Source organism: Taudactylus pleione, unplaced genomic scaffold (genome assembly GCF_031769625.1).
Source record: "Taudactylus pleione unplaced genomic scaffold, aTauple2 ptg000309l, whole genome shotgun sequence".
NCBI lineage: Eukaryota > Metazoa > Chordata > Amphibia > Anura > Myobatrachidae > Taudactylus > Taudactylus pleione.
In genome coordinates this window covers 10,432,409-10,454,065 of record NW_028284710.1, presented here as the reverse complement: position 1 = coordinate 10,454,065, position 21,657 = coordinate 10,432,409, and the positions used below count along the sequence as shown (strand labels likewise).

At 43.4% G+C, this 21,657-nt stretch overlaps 1 protein-coding gene across 1 annotated transcript in view; it reads right to left on the bottom strand.

The window, feature by feature from the left end:
• The window catches only part of SEMA5A (semaphorin 5A), a 503,265-nt gene extending 484,987 nt beyond the window's left edge, over window positions 1-18,278 (bottom strand). The window contains exon 1 of the mRNA XM_088442351.1: window positions 18,103-18,278. The gene's annotated coding sequence lies outside the window, so the exon portion shown is untranslated. The remainder of the gene's footprint in view (window positions 1-18,102) is intronic.
• Between the last annotated feature and the right edge of the window lie 3,379 nt (window positions 18,279-21,657).

Below are 21,657 nucleotides of genomic sequence, written 5' to 3'. Positions count from 1 at the left end.
TCTTCTGTATGCTGCAGCCTCGGCTTCTGACAGTCAAACTCTCGCGAGACTTGACGTCATCATCTCGTGAGACTTTGACTGTCAGAGGCTGCCGAGGCTTCTGAAGAATAGAGAAGATTCTCAGTGGCTCTGACTAGTGAAGCTCCTCGGAGGCCGCTGTTTAGGGAACAGCTGAGCCGCCAAAGAGGACCAAAGCCGAACAGCTAAATGCTGTTCTCCGATTTAATATTTGTAGCAGTGTCTGGTATGTCTGTTTAATGTTTGTCTGGGGACAGTGGGCCTCATTCAGACCCGGTCACAAACACCGATGTGCTCGCAACTGGGTCGATAGTTAGCCCTGCGGACGTGTAGCGGCCGCACTGCGCGTGCGCAAGCCCCGGAGCGAGAGAGAAACTCTCTCGCTCCGGAGCTCTCTACAAAAGGGACGGCTATCGATGTTGATCGACAGCTCGCCCCGTTTTGTAGGCGGGCCGGGGGTGGTGGTTTCCAAAATGGAGGCGTTCCTTAAGGAACGCCTACCGTTTTGTGGGCGGCCGCACTGACATCATCAGTGATGTCAGTGGGGAGTTTCCTGCTCTTTCAGAGCAGGAAGCTCCCTGAGGCTTGCGGCTGCCGAGACCCAACCTTAGGTTCTCCTCGCAAGCCACCGATGGTTGCGATGGTGTTCACCATCGCGACCATCAACCTGGTCGGTCCTTAAACTGTGGGTGGTAACCCACAGTTTAACCTAACGACCAGGAGGCGGCACTTCAAAAATGAAGCGGCCGCCCTCATTCAGAACGAGCGCTCGCTTCTTGCGAGCACCTCTGAATGAGGGCCACTGTGCGGGTGCCCCCTATGTGTGGGGGCCCCGGGACGACCCCCCTAACGCCCCGCCTATAATCCGGCCCTGAGCCCTCAGTGTTCTTAATCTGCCTATACTGTGCATAGAATTGACGTGTGTTCCTAAACTGCATATACTGTACCCATAATCCATCAGTGTGCATAAAAATGGCTCGTCAGTTACAAATTCTCATTGAGAAGGAAAGTGCTCAGCAGGTCCCTGTAGAAACTTAAGGCCAACCAATCCTGCTATTGGCCAGTAACTTGCCTAAATATGCCAATTGCATACTTGCCAACTCTCCCTGATTGTCAGGGAGACTCTCTGAAATACTAGCAGTCTCCTCACTCCCAGAAGATTCTAGCAGTCTCCTGATTGCACCTTACATTCATTATGAAGATATATATATATATATATATATATATATATATATATACTGTACATATATATGTGACACATCAAAGGCTGTTGTCTGGTTTATGCTGTTAATCCCTGAGTGCAGCTTCTATCCACATCTTTTTTTTTTAAACACTTTATTAAGACGTTTCAAAACCATACAAGATCATCACAGGTACAAGATTATTCCAATTACATCATAACAGGATAAGAGCGATGTAACAATACAATAAACAACAACAATTGAATAAACAATGAAACTTAATTTTTTAGAATTATAGTTATGAGGGAAGGGGACGGAAACAAAAAGGGAAAACAAAAAAGCGGGTGGGGGGGCGTGGAGGAGGTTTATCCACATCTTTAATACTTCATGGCTACCATGATATCAAGAGGGCAAAGCATGAGGAATATAGGGAGTGTCGGACCATACATTGTTTGTTTATATATATATATATATATTTATATATATATATATATATATATATATATATATAAAGAAAGTATTTTAGGGGTGCACTCACCAGAATTCAATCCAGGTTCAGTATAATAATATAATAACTTTATTCCATAGAAAAATAATCCGACGTTTCGGTCCTCTTGGGACCTTTGTCAAGGTACAATAATCAACTGCATATACTGTCATTAAATACCCATACCCCCTCCCCCTAAACAGCATAAAGAGATATACAAAACCAGACATAGAAACACTTAATATTAAACAAACAGATACATACAGTATATAGGTTCATGACCTGCACATCCACGGAGTATATCTCCATATAATACATTTCTCCGAAATCAGCATAGTCACGTGCCTCTTAGTGAACAACCAGCTTCTGATCGCCGTGGGTGGTATCCCCCATAGATCACATGGCTTGGGCGCAGGACTTACGTCACAACCCGCGACCGGGAACACGTGACACCCTGACCAAACCACAGATCACGCACAGCGCATCCCGTAACCTAGTAACCAATACACTCAAATAAACTAGCCCAACTCTCAGCCAGAATTGAGCCATAATCAGGCATCTTGTAGCCTAGCAACATAGCATAACAATAGACATAATATAATCGAGTTATATCGCAATGTCGCTCTCAAAACCCGGGAGATGCAGGTCATATACATATCAGTACAAAGTGCAGGGTGTATTTTAGCTGTCAATCACATATATTTCCTTATAAAAAATAATCATATGAAAACACCACGTTATAAGTGTAAATAGATGCCTGTGCATATATGCAAAAATATAAATGCATGTATGCATCAGCATCACTCCATTGATATTACCTTTGGGCACCGACTATCCAGAGCCACTGAAAAAAATAAAAAAATAAAAAAATTCCAAAAAAAGAAAAATCAAAAACCAAAGAAACAAGAAAATATAAAAAAAATTTAAATATGAAAAGATATCCAAAATGGTTCTAACGATTCCAAACATTATATATAATGCCTCAAATTACAAAGATTGACTAATCCAACCCTCATATTGATGTTCAATATAGGTTACATCTAGAGGTTTATTAAGGCATACTGCATATAGTAAGATCATTTTCAGAGTGCACCCCCTAACCGACTGTAGACCTTTAAGATGGGGTATCACCGTGTACAGTGAAGACACATCCATGTAAATGAGCATCAGTATCTATCACCAGGGAACTAAGGGCCTGATTCAGACCCACTCGCGAGCGGCTGTACGCTCGCAAGTGGGTCGATGGTCTGCACTGAGCATGCGCACGACGGAGGGAGCTCCGTCGTGCGCATGCGCCAGACACGACGAGCGAAGGACTTTCCTTCGCTCGTTGTGTCCGATCAAAGGGGGCGTGCTGTCAATGTTGATTGACAGCACGCCCCCTTTGGTGGGCGTGCCGGGGGCGTGCCTCCCTGACGGGGGCGTTCCCACGGGAACGCCTCCCGTCAGAAGCCGGCCCACTGACATCACTAGTGATGTCAGTGGGAGTGATTTTGGCTCTGATAGAGCCAAAATCACTCCGGAGCTTGCGGTTGAAAACCTCAACCGCAGGCTCCGGCTCGCAATTTCGATGGTCGCGATGGTCACGACCATCGCGGCCATCAAAATGCACGCACGTATAGCCTGTGGGTGGTGACCCACAGCTATACGAGCGTCCAGGAGGACGCTCCATGAAAAAGGAGCCCGGCCCTCATGCAGAGCGTGCGCTCTGCTCAGAGCGTACGGCTCTGAATGAGGGCCTAAGGTCTTTAACAAAATCCCCAGTATCCCTGATATAACTTTGTATATGTTTCGCACATGGTTGTGAGAATGTGTCCAAAAATCGTGCAACCGGTTGAAACAGGGACCCCCTAGCCAAAATGATAGGTTGGCCAGGAGGTTTCTGTAAACACTTGTGTACTTTTGGCAACATATATATTATTGGACATATTGGAAAGTCAAAATAAATAAATGTAAATATTCATTTGTACTTTCAGAAATCCAACCCTGCTTCAATGCCCCATCCAGCACAGAGTCAAGTTTATTCTTAAATTTTACTGTAGGGTTTATGTTGGCAAAACTAATCGCCCATTCCGAGAGCAGTTTGCCAACCATCGTTCCACCATCAGGCTGGCATTGAATTCAGGGGAATCGGACAAACTAGTTGCTCGGCACTTTGCTCAGTGTAAACATCAGCTTTCCTCCTTACGATGTACGGTGTTAGACAGAATACCACCGTTACATAGGGGAGGTGACAGAGCAATGGCACTTCTACATAAAGAGGCCGTGTGGATTCACAAACTCGATACCATCTGGCCCAAAGGATTGAATGAAGCCACCCATTATAATATCTTCTTATAAGGGGTGCACTCTGAAAATGATCTTACTATATGCAGTATGCCTTAATAAAACTTTAGATGTAACCTATATTGGACATCAATATGAGGGTTGGATTAGTCGATCTTTGTAATTTGAGGCATTATATAAAATGTTTGGAATCGTTAGAACCATTTTGGATATTTTTTCATATTTAATTTTTTAAAATTTTCTTGTTTTTTGGGGAGGTTTTTTTTTGTTTTTTTGAGTTTTTTTATTATTATTTTGATTTTTTAAATTTTTTCAGTTGCCTCTGGATAGTTGGTGCCCAAAGGTAATATCAATGGCGTAATGCTGATGCATACATGCATGTATATTTTTGCATATATGCACAGGCATCTATTTACACTTATAACGTGGTGTTTTCATATGATTATTTTTTATAAGGAAATATATGTGATTGACAGCTAAAATACACCCTGCACTTTGTACTGATATGTATATGACCTGCATCTCCCGGTTTTGAGAGCGACATTGCGATATAACTCGATTATATTATGTCTATTGTTATGCTATGTTGCTAGGCTACAAGATGCCTGATTATGGCTCACTTCCGGCTGAGAGTTGGGCTAGTTTATTTGAGTGTATTGGTTACTAGGTTACGGGATGCGCTGTGCGTGATCTGTGGTTTGGTCAGGGTGTCATGTGTTCCCGGTCGCGGGTTGTGACGTAAGTCCTGCGCCCAAGCCATGTGGTCTATGGGGGATGCCACTCGCGGCGATCAGCAGCTGGTTGTTCACTAAGAGGCACGTGACTATGCTGATTTCAGAGAAATGTATTATATGGAGATATACTCCGTGGATGTGCAGGTCATGAACCTATATATATGTATCTGTTTGTTTAATGTTGAGTGTTTCTATGTCTGGTTTTGTATATCTCTTTATGCTGTTTAGGGAAAGGGGGTATGGGTATTTAATGACAGTATATGCAGTTGATTATTGTACCTTGACAAAGGTCCCAAGAGGACCGAAACGTCGGATTATTATTCTATGGAATAAAGTTATTATACTGAACCTGGATTGAATTCTGGTGAGTGCACCCATAAAATACTTTCTATACCGGTGGTTTGTGTCTTCACCTAGACCACAGTTTATGTTGCACCCCAGCGATTATATTTCTCATAAGTGAGTGCGGATTAGCCAAATATATATATATATATATATATAGACAAAGATATATACTTTCCAATGGATCATTAGTATAATTTCCCTGCATTGGGTATAAGGCACAATGATCCCTATGGCTACATGCATTTTCTGAAAAGTCAGTATGTTTTCATCAACAAGTAGATCTTACTACCTGCTTTGGGGCTCATATACATTTGGATGTAAGTCAATTTTATTGCACGCCTCCCAGGTATAGCAGTACACATCCACTTTACCACGCACTCATAGGTGTACCTTTCACAGTCTCCCTGAAATGCTTTTTCAAAAGTAGACAAGTATAGGCTGTTGGAATGAAACCATTGACAGGGGAAATATTAATGGGTTCACCCACAAAAGGTCATCCCAGCTCTGGGCAGCAGGCCAATCAAAGGTGAGGTGTCAGGGCTAAACTATGTGTCCTGGCGCCAAGTGCTGAAATAAAAAAAAAACATTGGGGAGCTCTGTAACATCAATGGTAGAGAATCATTAGATCTCTGCCATAGAAGGCAAAACCATCAACGGTTTTTAACTATCGATGGTTGATGGCCATCCCTGCCTCAATCTCAGTGTGGAACTGCAAAGGTCCTGTTAAGGAATTTTAAGCACTGTTAAGGAATATTTCCTAAATCATAATGACAGAACATGCTGTGGGCCTGTTTACGTTTACTCCCAGACTTTGGAGGAGAGGGAGCAGCAAACAGTCACTACTCTGCAGGGGACTGTGCATATTTCTTTTCAAGGCAGCGTGTCCTAGAAAGAGTAAAGATTTTGGAAACTATTGACACAGTGGAGACAAATACACTAAATAAACACATTAATACTTAAGGTGCATACACACATAACAATTTTTTGAACGATTTAACTATAACGACGTCGTTATCGTTCAATCATTGAAAAAACGTTCAGTTTCTGAGTTATAACGATGAACCATTATCGTTCATGCGGATTCCCGTTTGTAGTTTGTAGTTCATTCTGACTGACCAACTGAACGATTTTCATTAAAGGAAGTTACAAAAATCGTTTGTAGTTCAAAAAATCGTTCAGTACACTTTAAAAAATCTGACAGAAAATCGTTGGTAACAAAATCGTTACGTGTGTATGCACCTTAGTTTAAGGAGTTGAACTGTATTGCCATAGCTATCTGAGGATTCAACACAGTTCATAAAAGAATTCATTAGTCTATCACCGGGTCAATAATAAAGAACTTTCTATTTTAGTAGATATATGGGCTATATATCCAGTTAGGACAACTGTGTATGAGTTATCAATGGTGAATTATTTGCTTTGTGAAAGGTTGATGTTTATCTTTAAAAGGGCAGATATAGGCATAGCAGCCAGAATAAATTAAGTAAATGGGTCCTCTTTGGACTAGGAAACTGATTCAGACCCGCTCGCTAGGATGCGATCGCTCGTAGCTGGCCGATAGTTGCAATCTGCGCATGCGTATGCATCGCAATGCACATGGGCAAACCACTGCGAAAGATCAGAATGCGTTCGCTCGTTGCGCATAGACAGCCCAGCAGATTGAGTGACAGGAGAAGCAGTTTGTGTGTGGTGACAGGGGCAGACCTCTAGAAACGGGGGAGTGGAGGTGCGAACGCAGGCATGCCTGAGTGTTATAACGCCGTGTCAGAGGCATTCATAAATAAAAGGCAGCGTCATAGTACACGTCACTTGGTTGTATTTCACACTGAAGTGATCGCAGTGCTTGCGGTAGGGTATAGTCAACCTCAAGAGCTGCGATCGCATCCGATGGTGCTCGATGTACCAATGTTTTCATGCACTTCCAGATGACGTGCGCAAGTGGGTGTCTTATAAATGGCTGGTAGGCGTCTGCATACACAAAGTGATCGCACACCAAGACATAGTGGGCGTGCTAGTGCTTTGCCGTGTGATCTTCTGCCTTGCTGGGCGTGTGCTGGATTTACATACGCAGGGTGTGAGCGAACGCATCTAGCGAGGGGGTCTGAATGAGCTCCAAGGTTCTAGGTTGCTGATTAAGTAGATATAAACGCTAAGCAATTCACTTTGGCATAGTGGAAAATAGAAAAACAATGGTATGGTTAAACCACAGTGTTTGTAAACTACAGCATGCAAGTGCTGTTCTCATGAAGTTACAGTATATTGATGTAGTTCTGAAAGTAGATTTGAAAGTTTATTAAAACTCAAAATATTCCAAAAATTGGTGTCATTACTATATGAAAATGGATTTGGGGGTCTTTGCCTCTCTGTCATGAAGGGAAGGAAAGAAGCATCCTTGAGAGGAAGAACCATCCATAAGTGTTACGTAACAAGCAGCGTCGGACTGGGACATGAAGGGCCCACCGGTGGAATGCAGTGATAGGGGCCCAAACTGAGGGGTGTGTCCAGCCTTCAGAAGGTGTGCAGCCAGCCTCCACAGAGGCTTGGTTGACCATTACAGAGGGCATGGTCTGGGCCTCTTTAAGTATATAGTAAATACTGCTAGTTCCTGCATGATAATGTACCAGATTAATAACAGCAATGCATTGTAGAAAATACAACATAGTCCTGAGCAGTATAATGTAACACATACATAATTCAAGTGCACAGTCTGTAACCTGATCCCTAGAGGAGGGGGTGGGCCCTCAGGCAGTGGGGCCCACTGGGGGTTTCCTCTGTACCCCTGTGGGCCAGTCCGACCCTGGTAACAAGCACCAACCTGTGAGTACTCTCTCTCTCTCACTATCAGCTATTTCTATCTACCTATCTACAGGTACCACCTCTGTATTAATAGCTACAGCTAAACGTTCAGACTCTTCGTATGGTAAAGAACATTGAGAAACAAATATCACACTGTCATACACAGAAATCAGCAATATGTACTGCAGCTGAGTAAAAATGAATTTTTTCAACAGGACTACTAGTTAAAGTGACAGGGTTTGTCTCAATAGCAAACAATGCAGAGAATCTAAACAATATGTCCTAAGGGGATGTAGTCATAAAGTCAATATTTACAATGCCAACAATCAAAATGTTGACACAACAATTTCAACAGTTATGATGTTGACATTGCGAAATGTTCACATTAAACATGTCGACACCTGCATAAAGTCAATGTGTTCACAATGTGGATATTGAAAATGTCGATATTCTGCTTGGACGACAGTGGAGGGTTAGGCTGTGGAAGGGGAGGTTAGGGTTAGGCACTAGGGTGAGGCTCTGGGGTTAGGATTAGCAATACTCACTGCCGGAAGGTGTACAGGATCCACCGGACGTCATCTTAATGTCCCCATCGGACATCAGTGTCAACATGAAGAATGTCGACATGCACTACACACTACAAAAATAAATAGTGCGCTGGTGGTACTAATTGATGCAATGAAATGGTATTAAATGTTTTATTGATACATAGGATTAATACCTAAACAATACATAAAACCATAAATGGAAACAATAAAAATATAAAACATGGAAGACAACTGTCCTTATAGTTGTCCTTATACAGTGTGGAGCAAAAAAATGTATAACGACTAAAACCTTACCAGAGAGCACTGTTCAATTGATTGAGATGCAATTCATATAATAAATTTATTCCCATAAAAAATACTAATTCATACATCAACATATAAAAATGCCAGCAACAATAAATAATTAGATAAATATATGATACAAATGTATCTTCTCATAAAAAATAACAATAATACACAGTAAATAAATCAATATACTTAATTCCAACAATAAAACATGTATAAGGACCTTGGTCCTAATTAACAGCAACCAGGAACAATCTGTGTCCCAATAAACACCTGAAGATTCTGCAGTTAGTAAGCAAGATTTTGTTTAAAGCCAACAGCCATACTCAGAAATTGCTAATCTTCTGGTACGCAGTGAGTACACAAGCCGCATATGGCATCGCAGTGGATAATTTATGCACACCCCTGCAATGGCGTTCAAACACACTGTCATGCCTGCGTTTCTCCAATCACGCCCCCCGTCACCACCCTCATATCGTACTTGCTGTCAATCACTCTGCGATGGGTCTGCGCAGTCACTGCGATTGCAGTCCCGATCTCAATGGTGGGTTCGCGCATGCACACTGCGGTGCATACTCATGCGCAGAATGCAACAATCGCCCGATTGCGTGATCGCAGTTGCGATCCTTGCTGAATCAGGCCCTTTACCTACTAGGCACTCATTAAAGAGTTTTCCTTGCATGCTGCAAATTGGTATTCGGCATTTCGGCAAAGGCCTGGTGTTTCTTTTCCAGCTGATATCATTTATGCTGTTAAAATGAGCATGGTGGAAACCTTGCTTAAAGTGCACATATAATTCTGGCATGCCAAATGCAATAGTTACTAAAGGCTATTATCTTTTTAGAAGGAAGATTGAGCACTTCCACGTTGAATGTTATTTTGTTTTTCAAAAGACAGAAACAGGTGGATAACAAATCCAATGTTATGGATAGAGGTACCTCCACATATTAGTCCCGCAACAGCCTTGAGGGCTGGATAACTTGGCTAGCTGCGGCCGTGTAGCAGCCTTGAGGGCTGGTGAATCTTGACTAGTTGTGGCCAGTGGGCCGTAGAACAAGATGCGGCCTTTGGGCCGTGAAGCAGCCTTGAGGGTTGGTAAGCCTTGGCTAGTTGTGGCCTTTGGGCCATGAAGCAGCCTTGGGAGCTGGTAAGCCTTGGCTAGTTGTGGCCTGTGGGCCATAGAACAAGATGCGGCCTTCGGGCTGTGAAGCAGCCTTGAGGGCTGGTATGCCTTGGCTAGTTGTGACCTGTGGGCCGCAGAACAAGATGCGGCCTTTGGGCAGTGAAGCAGCCTTGAGGGCTAGTTGTGACCTGTGGGCCGAAGAACAAGATGCGGCCTTTGGGCCATGAAGCAACCTTGAGGGCTGGTAAGCCTAGGCTAGTTGTGGCTGATGTGTGGCCTGTGCCGCTGGGTTGACACAAGTGGCGGTATGCTGGATTGCTTATTCTGGATGCTGGAGTGCATCCTGTGCCACCAGGTTGACACAAGCAGCTGGACGCTTGATTGTGCACTCTGGACACAGGAGTGCGGTCCATGCCGCCTGGATGATACAAACGGCAGGAAGGTGGTATGTGGACCGTGCCGCCTGGATGACACAAATGGCACAATAACAAAACTGACAGGAGAACTGGGTACTCAACTGAACAAATAGGAAACTGAGCCAGAACCGGAAACAAATGAAACGCTATCACCGGCACCAGAGCAGCCTTCGCACCAGCAGGAAATAGCCACAGGAGCCAATCCAGATCGGCCAGGGATGATGGACAACTGGTAGGAGTTCAGCGAACGATCGCCGAGCATTCACCTCGTCCTGCGTTCGCAGTGCGGCGGCTTGTGACATCCATGGATGCACATATAACAGTACAATTAGCCCCTTAACCATTTAACTGAAGATTTTTCCGGCAAAGCTTTTTTGCTGAGTCTGCAGGAGAGTCCGGGGAGTCAGAGGAGATTCATTCTGCACATGTGTAATCAAATTTCTTCTTCAAAAACACAGCGGGGTGGGGCGGTCACACCTCGTCAACTGAGGCACAGTTGGCTGCATTCGCATCCCATGCGACCACGTTAGTTAAGTGGTTAAATAGCTAATGAAAAAATGCTCTGAAACTGTCATTTTTAATTTAAATCAGCTTAGAAAATATTTTTAAAAATATATTTAAATATTTAACTGAAAAAATAAAAACAAACTATGCCTAGGGGGTGTCTCGCAAACCCCCTCCCCCACTATTGTAAAATTACTTAACACAGTGTCTATAGATCCCTCAGTGGAAATAGATCCCTAGTGGTAATATCCCCCACCCCTCTGGTGGTGATTGATCCCCATTAGAACATCACCCCCAACTGTAGTTGTCCACAGACCCCCACTCTTTTATTACTCCAACCTATATGTCATGCACCCCAGAATGCTGTTGACATGGCATTTCTGGAGTGATGCCGGTAGTCACAGACTGCGACATCACTGCCAGGGGGGCCAAAAAAGAAGAATGAAATCGATTCTGCACATGTGCAGAAAGGATTTCCCCCACAACAGACAAGGGTCGCAGCGGGACGGCACAGAAAAGCCCAGTTGGCTGCAGATGCATTTCATGCGACCGTGCCAGGTAAGTGATAAAAACATCTCAAATGTATCTCAACCAGGTAGTGATAGTGATGTTTTTTTCCACAGTTTTTGCTCTGGACCCTGTTACCTTGTCATGCTGTAGTGCAGGCCTGGCCAACCTGTGGCTCTCCAGCTGTTGTGAAACTACACATCCCAGCATGCCCTGCCACCGTTTTAGCATTCCCTAATGGCAAAACTGAAGCAGTGCATGCTGGAACTTGTAGTTTTACAACAGCTGGAGAGCCACAGGTTGGCCATTTTTTTCCACCTAGATTCACATGCATGTACAGTTTGAAGTAAAACCTCTTGCAAATATATCAAATAACTTGCACTATTAATTTGGCTACAATTGAACTGATCCTGCTACTTAGACATAGGACTCATTTTAAAAAGGAAAGCAAAAGCAGCATATAAACATCATCGATTTGCGCTTTCTTTTTATCTCTGTATTAATTTTTGGGTTCCCGGGACAGACCTTGTGATAAAGGTGCCCTGCGGGCATGTGCCTCCCAGCCAAAGGAGCCAGGGGGGCACAATGCAGGATGGGAAAAATCAAGAAGAGACCATTCTCTCCTCTGAGGAGGCACTTAACACCATTCAGAGATGGTGTTATGTTGTAGAGAGAAGTTTTGCTTCTCACATTTTATTAAATAAAGGGTGCAGACCCTACTGAAACTCATGGGGCAGCAGCACTGTTATTAGAAAAAAAGAAAAAGCAGAGAAATCAGTGATTTCTTTGTGCGAAATTAAATTAAAAGCCTTTTCCAGCAAAAATGCAAGAGACAAGCCTTAATTTAGTTTATTAATCATATCTTTGAGTTTTAAAAAGCAGAATCACATCATATTTCACCACACGTGCTACTACAGGGGTGAGTGAGGGTAATGAGTGTGTGAGGGATTGTGATTCTACACAGGTTAGGGAGGGAATGTGTCACTACAGAGGTGAGGGATGGGAATGTGTTACTACAGAGGAGAATGAGGGTAATGTTTTACTACAGGGGTGAGTGAGGGTAATGAGTTACTACAGTGGTGAGGGAGGGATTGTTTCTACACAGGTGAGGGAGGGGCATGTCAAATGTGTTACAACACGGGCAAGGGAGGGAAATGTGTTACTACAGAGGTGAGCGAGGATAATATGTTACTACATAGGTGAAGGAGTTAAATATATTCGTACACAAGTGATGGAGGGTAATGACTTACTATAGCAGTGAGGGAATGGATGTATTACTATAGAGGTGAAGGCTTAGTGGTCTATTTACTAAGCTGTGTTAGGAGATAAAGTGAACGGTGTTAAGTTACCAGTCAATCAGCTCCTAACTGCCATGTCACAGGCTGTGTTGGAAAAATGGCAGTTAGGAGCTGATTGGTTGGTGCCTTATCACCGTTCACTTTATCTCCTAACACAGCTTAGTAAATAGACCCCTTAAGGGTCTATTTACTATGCAGTGTTAGGAGACAGAGTGAAAAGTGATAAGATGCCAGCCAATCAGCTCCTAACTGTCATCTCACAGGCTGTATTTGAAAATTGACAGTTGGGAGCTGATTGGCTGGCACCTTATCACTTTTCACTCTGTCTCCTAACACTGCTTAGTAACTAGACCCGTTAATGTGTTACTGGAGTGGTGAGATGGAAATGGAAAAAGTAAATATCTAAGGTCTACCTGGGTGAAACCGGGCACATCAGCTAGTAAATTAATAAATAAAATGAGACAGTAACTCGGTTGTTGTACAGACCAAATAACAGAATAGGGAACAAATGTGATCTAAGTGACTTTGACTGCGGAATGATTGTTGATGTCAAACACAAAAAACTTTACAGTTTACAGAGAATGTTGTGCAAGACAACACATCCAGAGAGTAGCAGTTCTGTTGGAGATGTCAGTAGAGAATGCCCAACACAGTTTCAAACTGACAGGAAGGTGACATAAATTCAGGGGATGCAGTCAGCATGATGACAGTCACTATTGTGCACAGTGACTATGTTGACATGACAATGCCGGCATCGGGTGTATTGCTACTTACAGCATTTTTACAGTGCAGGTATTATAATTTTAAACATACCACTTACTGTCATGGTTAAAGTTATAAGATCTGCATGATTAAAATGCTTTAAGTAGCATTACACCCATGTTGGATCACACCGTCGGCACTCTGATGTCAACACAACCACTGTGCACATAATGACTGTTGACATAAGGTACCAAACCCTAACGCAGATAAGCACACAGTTCTACACTGGTATGCAGAAGAGCACCTCTGAATGCACAGCAAATCAAACCTTGAAGTGGATGAGCTACAGCAGCAGAAGACCAGGTTTCAACATCTGCCAGCTAAGAACAAGAAACTGAGGCTGCACTGGGCGCATAAAGTCACCAACACTGTTGAAAATTGAAATCTTTATTTCTTCTGTGACATGTGGATGAGAGGGTCAGAATTGAATCTATCCTGACTGCCAATAGTTCAGGCTCATGGTGGTGATGTAATGGTGTGGTGAAGGTTTTCTAGGCACACTTTAGGTCCCTTATTATGAAATGAGCACAGCTTAAATGTTACCTGGGTATTGTTGCTGACCATGTGCATCTTTATAACCCTAGTCTACATATCTTCTAACGACTACTTCCAGCAGGATAATGTTCTGTCATCTGAAGCCGATTCCACGAATAAGACAATGGGCTCTATTTGGTAAACTTAAAAATAGCTTTTCTCCAGCATTTTAGCTAGAGAAAGCTATACTTTTCTTTATATTTAGAAAATTAAAAAGTGTGTGCCTTTTAGAATCTCCATTCATGTAAAACACTTACTTATAAGAATACAATTATTATTACGATCCTGCACCACCTACTGGATTTAATTGGGGGGCAAATGAGAGCTGTTCTCGTCATTTTTTACCTGATGAAGTACAAAAAAGAAAAGGTGTTCTCTTCCCACTTTTCTCCAGTCTCCCGGCCGGCTCTCTGCTCCCCCGGCCAGATCTGCATTAGCATCTAACGACATTGATTCTGAGATCTGCAACCGGCACAAGCACAGTGGCAATAAAATGGAAGCAAACAATCTCCTTGCCAGGATAGCCCTCTGTCGCATTGCCCTTGTTTTCCGGGAGTGCTGAGGCCAGGGACTGCATCTTCTGGTGCAGACTTCCTGGCCTCGGCTACAGAGCTTTGAGGGCCAATCTGAGCAACCTCAGGGTTACTCAAATGGGCGATGGTTTCACAGATTATTATTATTATAATTTATATGGCGACACAAGTGTTCCGCAGCACCTTACATTGTACATAAACAAATAGGTGACCAGTGACTTACAGTACAATACAATATAGGATGAGGACAAGGGGATGTAGTCAGGATGCAGGCGGTCGAAATGCAGACCGCCAGAATCTCGACACTGAAAGCCCGGCATGGAACTAAGAGGGGTATTCAATATGAAACGTTAACTTCACTGTCGAAGTTAATGTTTCATATCGGAGTTTTTTTCTGCGTTAAGGTATGGTGCGCGCTCCCGCTTATCCCCGTATTCAATATAAAATTAACGAAAACGGGAAACTCCGAAGTTGGATTTGCGTAAAGTTATGAATTTTTCCTTAAAATAATTGTAAGACCCCCCTAAAGTTGTAAAAATATGGGGGAACACTATGGGTACCCCCATTTTAGCCTTTAATTGAAAGTCGGGGATTTAAATAGCCGCAGCAGGTGTTTTTTTCCCGACATTGAATAAGTGATGCAGAAGAGCACTTAGGTTATTTTTTTCATTTTTTTAAGTGGTCCCATCAAATTTGGGGTACATGAAAATGGGTACTAGCATATTTTTAAGTCCCTAAAGTAATTTTTTAAAAATTCTGCATTTGTGCACCTGCCGCTATAATTCTATTCTAGAAAACATCTGCCGCATACATGCAGAATAGCCCTGAACTTATTTCCCTATTGTTAAACAATTTTTTCCCATTTTTTTTTTTTTCACCCCAATTTGGAAATTAATTTTTTGGGGTGTCCCTATTTTTTTTTTAAACTTTTTTTGACACAGTTCTTTTTTAAATGTCATTCCCAGGGGTGCAGGCTATTTTTTTTAAGCCTGCACCCCTAAACCCCATTTCTGCACTTTTTTTCGACACCTATTCAATGGTGAAAAGTTATCCACGTTTTTTATCAAAGACTTCAAAACTGCGATAAGTCTTTGAAATTGAATATGGTGTAAAAGTAAAACCTGCGATAATGACGTCATACCTCCGATATTAACGTAAAAACGATGTTATCGCACCCATATTGAATACCCCTGTAAATATAGACGTCTAAATACAGATGCCTATCATTAGCCCCGCGCAAAAATCCCGGCGCCCAGCATACCGAATGTAGGTTATCCGGGCATCACAAGCTGTTAGCCGCAGGTGGGTGAGGGTTAGGTTTAGGCACCCCCGAGAGGACTTAGGGCTAGGCACCCCCCCTGGGAGGGTTAGGTTTAGGCTAGGGGAAGGGGAGTTAGGCATCACTAGGGGGAGGTTAGGGCTGGCACCCCCCTGGGAGGGTTAGGTTTAGGGTGCGGGGAAGGGGGTTAGGGTTAGGCACCACGGGGGGGGACTTTATTTCATACCCAACCCGAGGATAATATACATTGCTACATTAGCGACCATAACACCCAAATAAGCGACAGAGCATAATCAACCAAGTGTTAGGTGCCCTAGTGGGGAGTAAGAAGTAGATGAAAGTAAAGTAAGGAAAAGCACAGGAGGTTATAGGGCCCTGCTCGTAAGAGTTTACATTCTACAAGGATGATCCGATGCTGCATCTTATGAGGCTGCACTCAGAACTGCAATTATGTCAGGAGGCGACTTTTCTTCACAGACGCCTCCTGAACCATTAGCATACTTTCCCCCATGCTGCTGCAAAGATGCAGCAGCAATGTGAACTGCTTCAATCTCTTAATCAGGCCCTCAGTATACTTTAACAGTGTGCTTCAATTGCCTCCACAGACAGCAGACCTCACTCCAATAAAGCACATTTAGAACATGGTGGAACAGGAGAGTTACAGCATAAATGTACAGCAGACATATCTGCAACAACTGTGTGATGCTATCGTGTCAACATGGATCAGTACAGTAATAGAAGGGTGTATCACATAAAGGGCTCTATTCAGGAAGAGTGACGATGTTGCCCAGAATATTATCGGGCAACATCGTCACGAGTTTTTATCAATCATGATAATTTATTGCTGCTATTCAGCAATATTTTGTGCAGGGACTTCGGTTGCGGTAACACTCTGTCCCTGCGATGTCACAGTAGGTATTGTTTTCGGGATTCCGAAAACAATACCTTCTGTTTGTTCTTCTGCACATGCTCAGTCATGCGCTCCGGAATAGTCTCCGTCCCTGCTTGCGGTGACCGCTGACGGGGTAAGTACATCTTCAGCGTGTCCAAATTGATTGACATGTGTATACAGGCTTTATACTAGCCTGTATACATGTATATGTATGTGCTTTTATATTTAACATTTATATATAAATGTTAAGTATAATTGCACATAAATATATATGTATACAAGCTAGTATAAAGCCTGTATACACGTCAATCACTTTTGGCAGGTTTAACATGCTCTAGGACAGGGGTGGGGAACCTTTTTTCTGGCGAGGGCCAATTTGATATACACAACATTAATCGTGGGGCCAGTGCAGGCCACTCCCCCTCCGTGTGACATCACACGGGGACAGGGCTACAACCGCCGGTGATTACAGCAATGCCCGGAGCATCCTGAAAATGCTCTGGGGAGCTGTAAGGGCAGCGGTGTGACCATCTGAAGCATCCTAAGGATGCTCCAGGCAGCACTGCTGCATAGATTCTGGCTGCAGAGTGCCATTCTAGACACCCTGCTAGCCAGATGAGGCTAGCAGTAAAAAGCTCAGAGGGCCAGACCAAATGATTCCGAGGGCCTTATACGGCCCCCGGGCCTGAGGTTCCCCGTCCCTGCTCTAGGAGGTGGACTTACCTGTCTGCGGTCACTGGGTAGTGTTACACAATGCTGCAGGGACTTATGGGAGTATTCCCTCTGTCCCTGCAGTTTTGGGCATTTTTAAGTATTTTCTTCATATAACGCCATTCTGAGATGGAGTTATATAAAGTAAATATTTTTCGAGTGATTTAACACTTTTTGCTTTGCTGAATAGCAAAAAGTGTTAATCCCTACAGTGAGCAGGGAATTAATGGAGAAGATAATTGTGTTATCTTCTCCATTATCCCATTGCTGAATAGTAGATTTACATAAAAAAATATGGAAATCATAGTTTCCGTATTTTTTATGTAAAAAAAATCATTGCTGAATAGATCCCAAAGTGGCACTAAGTATACATTTTAAAATACATAACACAGGTTGAATACATAAATGATGTGCTATGCATAATAGCAGGTGTAAACTGAATGAGAATCCTGATATACTGTAGTAAGGATAAAGACCTGGTTTTCTGTATTCTTTTCATTTTTCTCTACATTAACACTTTTTTGTATTGTATAAAAAGAACACTTAATATGACTACCCTACCATTTCTTATGGGTTAATTCAGCTCAATTCAAATACTAAAAAACATGCAGTCATGCCTATTTCTTATGGCTATCGTACTGATGGAAAGTACAGTTATACATACAGTGGAGAAACTCAGCAGCTTATGCGTAACAACTCTACATTAATCATACATCCTTTAGATAGAATATAGTAGCGTAATTAAAAGTTGTACTTTTCCTGGGAATATAATGTAAACTGTAATATGTGCGAGGTCTATTGTTTCATTTCGCAGGCACTCCAAGTGCCAACAGAATCTGCAGCAAATTGCACCCATAACTCACCCTGTCGGAGCGATCACGCTGTTCCAAGCTGGCAGGAATTGAATTGTGAGGCCAGGTTTAGTCCCCCAGATCAGCAGCACACGTCCACAAACACAGCAGATAGCGTCACAGCAGCATACAGTCAAGCCAAAGCAATAGAATACAAATCTTGATAAAGTTGAATCCACATTAGAGAGCGAGGGCCGCGTGTGCAGAGTCATATAAATCCAGATGCTAGGCGTGTAACTAACTGATCTCCCTCTTACATGATGTTCTGCCTGCTCTTCTCTTGCCTGGTCTGACTCTGAAGTTGGTCAGAACAGCGGCAGGAGGAGTGTTATTAGCATTGCTGTACATGGAGTCAGCTGATACTTCTGTGACTGTCTCACTGACTCCCTCTCCAGGATTCTGTTTTATCTATTACGTTCCTCTTGCACATTGACAACAATCATCTTTTTTAGTATTTGTATTGAGCTCAATTAACCCATAAGAAATGGTAGGGTAGTCATATTAAGTGTTCTTTTTAAACAATACAAAAAAGTGTTAATGTAGAGAAAAATGAAAAGAATATAGAAAATCAGGTCTTTATCCTTACTACAGTATATCAGGATTCTCATTCAGTTTACACCTGCTATTATGCATAGCACATCATTTATGTATTCATCCTGTCTTATGTATTTAAAATGTATACTTAGTGCCACTTTATTTGATACACAGGCGCCCACCATCAGAGATGTATGCATACCATGGGGTTTGGTATATCTCTAAATGAGACCTAATCTACCTAAAAATCCGCACTTATTGCCAGATGTTATTCTCCATATTTATATGAAATTAGCTGCTCTGGAGAAAAGCTGCTTTTAAATTTACTAAACAGAGCACATTGTCTTATTCGTGGAACCAGCTCCAGATGCGGGGGTCCTTGGGAGGAATCCTATTGGGGAAAACTCAGAAAAGATGGCATTGCCTGCTGGGACCAAGCTCCGAAAAGCTTCGTCCCATATATGCAAAATGCGGCCAAAACTCAGAAAATTGCATTTTCAGAGGTTTCGTTTTTGTCTTTGGTGAATCCCGCCCATAATACTCTGTTATCCCCTTTCTTAATGCCATAGTTTAATTGTTATTTTAAGTATGAGAGTGGTTCAATAAGTAAGGTAACAAGACATCTCGTGCGTAATGGTCTCTATTGCATTCTAATTTTCAGGGCCGGCAACAGAAATCATGGGGCCGGGTACACCCACTGTTTTAGTTTTGGCAGGTACAAGCCAGTCGCTTGAGAGTCTGCCTTACCTACAGTATATGTGATTTTGCTATGGATCCTCTGAAAAAATTGTTCCTCCCTGGCAGGGGCGGCTTGGGATGGAAAACCAGCCCAGGAAATTTATGGAAACAGCCCTAATGGGGGTGGGGTCTGTTGAGGGGGTGGGGCCTGTGAAGGGGCGGGATCCCTCCTCATAGGGTCTGATTCTGAGTTGGACGTCCTTGCCTCTGCAACCTTTTTGCTAATGCTGCTACAAGCCCCTTCCCTGGATTTCATTTATGCGTAAGAATGTGCAATATAGAAATCTCAGACCAGAGACTGACTATAGCTGTGATAAATAAAAGGGAATGAAATAGATCCCCTTCCGTTTGTGTACAATGACGTCATCAGCCAGTGTCCAACGTCATTCCCTACCATTCAAGTGGGCATAGAGGGGGAATATATTCCTGTGGCGAGCGAAGCGAGCCACCGTGCCCGCAGCGTGATGAGCAAAGCGATCCCGCAAGGGGCCGAATTTATTATTTTCCTGGAACGTGTGGGCAAAAACATCCACTTCCACCCTCACTCACGTCACTTCCAGGTACAGCTACTGAAGGGGATTTATACTCTTCATAAATAACAGGGACAGCTCTGGTCACTGCTAGGCCTTTCTTCCTGGGCTGACCCTTATTATTCCCCTGCCTAGTGAGTGCTGACTCTGGGAGCTGGGCTGGGCTGGACTGGGGGGTCTCATCACATCTACAGACCACCTTGTATATTATCACTGCTGATGGAGGGTGAGAGCCTGGTTACCTGCCTGTGTGTCCATGGGCCGGGCTGGGGAGCGTGTAATCTGCATCCATGAGCATTGGGCAGGACTTCCCTTCCCTTGGCCGGACTGGAATCTGTGTGTCCTCCCCTGCGTATTCTCCATTACTAGCCACCACTGCCACCTATCTTCCCGGGCTCCTAGCGAGGAGACCTGACATGTTAGGAGAGCCAGACCCCGTACCTGTAGAGCACGCCGGCCGCCGGGATCACTGTGTAGGTTAGCTGCAGAGCTGCTCCTGGCTAACAGCACGCGGAAGTGCCTGCTAGCCGGAGCCTGTACCAACTTCCGGTTTTGCGATCCACGGTGTGGAAAGAAATTCCAGGAAGTACACCACTAGTGACAGAAGCATAAATCATCAGCCCGGACTGGTAGGCATAGTGCCTCCAGAGCGCAACACCTGCAACTTTGTTAATTATTATCAACAGATCTTGCATGACTTTTAATCGTTCTCCGGTTAGGAGCAAGTGGAATACATTTGACTTAATATCCTTCCCCTACTTAGGGGACAGTACCCACACCCCGGTCTGTCCCAAACCACCTACAATCAGGAAACTGAACTGCAACCATCCCCCTATTCATCTCCACACCCATTTTCCCCAACCCACCCCTGCACCCCCTCTCTGTTTCTTTTGCCCAATTGTAGTTACATTAGGGATAAGGAAGCAATGTGACTGTCCTGAGAACCTAATTTTTCTGCTGCAACCATACAACCTGATAACATTTGATATAATAAACATAGATTTTTTTGAACATTCACTCTGCTACCAGCTTTATTCTCTTAATAATTAAGGGTATTTAACAATCACCATGTACAAACAGGTCAAACGCAGGTACTCGTTACTCCAATTCACCCAATATTACAGAACAGGGGATTTGGGATAGACCAATGAGTACCAGCAGCTGACACATCAAATCAAGTGTGCGCAGGTTATAAAATCCATTTTATGGTAGGCATAGTGGCCCAGCAAGCGGGGTAAGCCGGCCCGGCAGAGGGGGGAATGGAACTGGCCCAGCAGGATCTTAAATGCTGTCCCGGTGGCCCAAACCGTCCCTGCTCCCTGGGCAGATGGTGACTTCAGTCGGTATTCATTATTCATGTAGGAGATCACATGGCCCAGAAGAAGCCTGTTTGCGTAGGAATATAAGAAATGTTATTGTCATATAGTAATGGCTCAACCAGAAAATACATAGTAACAGAAGTTTTGGAGCAGGGCAAAATGAACTTCCCTGATCAAACAATTTCAAACAGCCCCCATACCTTGTTCTATAGGTGCCTACACACATAGCGATTTTTTACCCGATTTGGCCGATTTCGAGGAATCGTGACGACAAATCGTGTAAATTATGGCCAAATTGTGAGTTTCCACTCACAATCACGATGCCAATGCGCGTCCCCGCTCGTCATACATCGTATCTTCAGATCTGCCATGCTGTAGGGCAGATTTGCCGATCTGGGACACGATGTGGTGCTGATCGTGAGTACTTTTGTACTCACGATGTATCT